The sequence below is a fragment of the Athene cunicularia genome (genome assembly GCF_003259725.1).
Source record: "Athene cunicularia isolate RWA chromosome 1 unlocalized genomic scaffold, athCun1 chr1_part2, whole genome shotgun sequence".
In the NCBI taxonomy this organism is placed as follows: Eukaryota; Metazoa; Chordata; class Aves; order Strigiformes; family Strigidae; genus Athene; species Athene cunicularia.
Window position 1 is genome coordinate 14,507,826 of NW_020799092.1, and position 4,571 is coordinate 14,512,396.

At 37.8% G+C, this 4,571-nt stretch overlaps 1 protein-coding gene across 1 annotated transcript in view; it reads left to right on the top strand.

The window, feature by feature from the left end:
* The first annotated feature begins 4,038 nt into the window (after window positions 1–4,038).
* FGD4 (FYVE, RhoGEF and PH domain containing 4) overlaps window positions 4,039–4,571 on the top strand; it is a 105,126-nt gene continuing 104,593 nt past the window's right edge. Inside the window, exon 1 of the mRNA XM_026867849.1 lies at window positions 4,039–4,060. The gene's annotated coding sequence lies outside the window, so the exon portion shown is untranslated. The remainder of the gene's footprint in view (window positions 4,061–4,571) is intronic.

The window sequence follows — 4,571 nt, forward strand, 5'->3', positions numbered from 1 at the left end:
CCTGTTCTGGAAAACTTGCCCCAGGGCTTTCGGAGGTAGAACAGGGAGGGAGAGGGTGTAGAGCTCCCTGGCACAGTTTCTGGTTCTGGCTGAGGATCCTGACTAGACCAGTTGCTGTTCCTTGTGGGGACTAGTCTTTAAGCTCTAGCTAGGGTAGGGCAACTTTTTATTTATTTACTTAAGGGTTATATTAGTAGCCTTTATCTTCCTATGAAGCAGAATCAATCAGTTGCTTGTTTCAGACTCCTAGGTTCTCTTCCACCACAAACCCGGCATTTTAAATTAAAAAATCAAAGTTAGGGTCTACAGCAGACTCAACCCCTATAAATTACATGAATTGTTAAATCGTTAAAGCAAATAACATTTGAAGATCAGGTTCTTCTTAAATGTTTTGCCTTGTATCAGAAGGGCTTGATGACAACTTCTTACCGTGAGTAATCAGAATGTTTCTCCTCTTTGCTCTCACATACCACTATCACTATCTTGTTTGTGATTCTTGAGTTTCTTAATTGAATATTAATATGCACATTATTTGTATTAATATGAATAATTGGGTTAGGAAATGAAATTACTGGCTAATTACATCTTCACAGCTGGTGATTTAAGAGTCAAAACAAAGTCACTGATACAGAAAAAATAAATAGGTTTTGATAGAATTTAAACTTTTTTCAGTTTTATGCGGTTGTTTTGCTAACCTTTTCAGTTGACTCTTGCCAAAATGTCCTATCTTGATATAAGTATGCCGTACATTTCTGTTCATTCAGTCTGACACTAACTCTCCTCATTCAGAAATTTACATTTCATCTGTGAATGTACAATCCTTTTGTACTTCCAAGCACTATTCTGCTATGGGCTAGCAGTACTATAGCATTTGAGAAAGTTATGCGGAAGGCAGACACCTGCAGGTGGTTCTCAAGAGCTCTTGGGGATCCTTTTATTTACCCTTTGAAAGCCTGTAACTTCTTAATTCTTAAAGACAGCTTTTATGTCTTTAAAACAAAATCTTGGAAATTCTCAAGTGAAAAAGATTCTAGGGGGGAGGCTTTGCAAAATATGTGATTTTTGTGATATAGATAATAGAATGGGAATTGCTGTTGGTGTATAAAATTGTTCAGCATTTGTGTTTTGGCTTATTTTAATTCTAAATATAGAACTGTGAATTTTATTAAGATTAATTTTAAATTTGAAATCAAGTTGCATCTATTTACTACTAAAAATAATTGTCCATTTTAGAAAATAGAGTGGTTGTTAATACAGAATTTTTATTTGACTTTCCTCAAGTTCTGGTAATCTGAGCCAACTGCTGCTCTAATTACCGTGGCACTCTTTTGAGTTATGCATGATAATGCAGTAAACTATGTTCTTCGTAATTTATTAATCTGTATCTGATCCAGTGGGCAAATATGCTTACCAGGCTTACAAATGAAGGGCATGCTAACACCTGAGCTGGCTGTTAACAGGCTGTTTAGAGGCTGCCAAGCTGGGTCAGGTAGCAGGAGGTGATTGTTGTAGCACTCTGGTGGCTTTTGTGGTTAAGTTGGATGGAAGGGTGTAAGCAAGTCAAAACATGGCAACCTAAGTGGTTGGTTGTGCACATAATCTAAACTTCCTTTTATCCTTTCCTTGCCCTGTATCAAGCATAGAGGATATCTTCAGAATAACACTTCTGACATGCAGTCAAAGGGGGAGAAAAAAGTCCATCCTAACTGTTGTGTATAGCCAGAAAGAGACCTGGCTGGTATTGGCGTTGGGCTGCCCTTGGTGTTCAGCTTCAGCGTGGAGAATTGCCCCTTTAAGTGTTGATGTTATTTTCTGTATAAGAACTGCTTGTGCACAGGATATAGTAAAAGCTTTTTGTTCACAGAAATGAGAACAGTATCAATATTATGTATGTTAATAAGGAATTTAAAGGATCTTCAAAACCCAAATGAGTTGCCTATTTCAAGGATTTTGATAGAGCCTAGACAGGTATCTGTTCATTTTAACTGTGGAGTTTTACTTCCTGGTTTTAACAACTGTTGACTTTTAACAATATAATCTCTGCTTTTCTCATGTGACTGATGCCAACTGTGTAGTCAACTAGTTTTATATGGGGGTTTTTGGTTCTTTTCAGCAAATGCAGTTGAGCTGCAACAGAAAAGTAGGCTTATCATTTTAAACTCTGAGTAATATTGGGATGTTGGAATGGTACATTATGTGTATTTTACCACTATGAATACTGAGTCCTCTTTGTTATTTCCTAAATGCCACTCAGCAGTTGTGTGGGTCTGGATCTTGATTAAAACTAATCTTAATTAGGTTTTGTGTCTCATGTAACTTACAGAAAATGTTGAGATAGGAAGGTGATAGATTCTAAAGGGGGGGGGGAGGTATTAAGTAGTTTCACTGTGTATGTCTTATGATTTGCTGATTTAAATACATAATTCAGGAAACAGGAGTATTTTGAGGGGTGTCTTACGCATCTCAAACTGTCATGCTACTTTTTTTCCCCACAGCATTAAACAGTGATGTTTAAAGACATTTGCCAAGCCTTATTGATTGCTTTTGTTCTGCTGGGGTCAAGTCATACATGTTCAGCATTCATCTGAAACAGCCTGCAGTATTTGACAACTGTGAGCAGGACCATGATCCTCTTACGTGAGACATCAGAAAGCCTTCACAGTCTTCTAAAACTGCTTTGATAGAAATAATTCGGACTTTTATTCTCTAAAATTCATGACTTTAATTATGGTTTTCTGAGAGAATATTAACGTAATCCTTTCAAAAGGGAAAGTGGTTTTAAAGCGGACACAGAAAAAATGGTCAGTGTCTGGAAGACTGGTTTGGTAATGCTTCCTAAGTATCTGCATGGGGAATGTCTCTGGGGCACAGCAGTTTAGTATAACTCTTTCCCAGTTAATGTGTCTAGGTATGATGTAATGAATAATCAAATATGGTGAAGTCACAGAATCCAAGCCCTCACTCGCAGAGAAGTGACTATACAGCTATACTGTGAATTAAAAAACAAGTTATGTTGTTCAGACCCAGTAGTGTCACAAGTGCCCCTTTGCAGTGCAAGGCTTTCTGATTATTTCCTTTTGCCTGGAGGTGCTTGGGAGATATTCTACAGATCAGGAAAAAATTACAGATATTTTCTATTAGAGTGACATTTTGGGGACAGTTTGCTGCAGGAAAAAGAAGTCCAATTCCCTCTGCTGCCCTGTGGTGTAGAGTGCTATTGTTCACACCAGTGCTGGCTAAAAATAAAAGTAAATATTTTACTATTTCCTTCCTTTTGTCCCAGGGAAGGAGGTTGGAGACCTGAGAGATGTAAATGGCTTGTGCTCTTTGAAGACTATGTGGCAGTGCATATATTTAGTAGTCTTCTATTTTCCACAGTGCTTTGAGCTCTGTTTGCTAGTACAAAAGTATGTATCAGGAAAAAAAACACTCCTGCCCGTTTATTCTTGTCACTAATATTTGAGCTGCTTTTGTGCCCGCGTACCCCACGGAATGTATTGTTTGGGATGGAAATGGAGGAATTTCTGTAAGTATTTTTCCTCCCTCAAAAAATCAAACTAAGTAGCAGTTTGCTGTCGGGTGTTAGCTTCAGTTTCAGTAAGGAAATATGAAAATTGAGAATATATCATCCTTGCCAAGACTGATAAGGACTGCATGCTTATTATAGTTGATGAGATGACAGGCAGTGCTAAATGTGGGTAAGGCTAGCAGAGCTGGAAACTGAAATACATAGAGTTGAGGTATCCAAAGTACTACAGCTGAATTTATTTTGTGGGGGGTGGGGGTGTACATGTGGAAGGGCAGGTTGGTTGAAGATAAAATACAATGTTTACAGTGGCTTAGGGTGTAGAAGCAGGATTAGCTTCTTGATAAGGGGTTTTTTCCATGTGTGATACACAAGGGGTTAGAAAAGCAGAAGCTATTTAGTAACTGGAACTAAGCAGAGGGCACTGCAAACTGACTGCATGGTGCTGAAAGGACTCTTTATCCTAAGGATTTTTTCATTTTTTATTGGTGTGTGGGCTTACACTGAGAGAAGGCAGGAGAATTCTGATAGCTGGTAAGCACGCTGAACTTTGAATGAAAATTTCTGAACTGCTTTACAGCAGCTGCTAACAAGCCACATAGAATAAAACAAGGTAATCTTGTGCTAATGAGGAACCACCTCCATTTTTACTGTAAGATCTTGAATGACATATATTCAAATTGATAGAAACAAATGATCTCTGTGTTTGTGTGGAATGCATATTGTCTTCTTTCCCTGTTTATTTTTCTATATGTGGATGTTATACCATTGAACAATTAATTATTTGTGAGTGTGGTCCTTAACTGTAGCATGGTGCTTGTTAGGATGGGTTGGTTAGGTGCTTTTTTTGTTGTGGGGTTTTTTTTTAATCCTGTTGTGGAAAACATGATTTTTTTTACCAATGAGTTTGTATCTTTTAGCAAATTGGAGGTCAATTTGAGAGACTTCAGTGTTATGTAAAAGAGGTCTAATATCCATAGTTTGGTGGGTTTTGTTGATTGAAAGCTTATAGATGGCTTGCCACACACAGAAACTATGGGTGGGT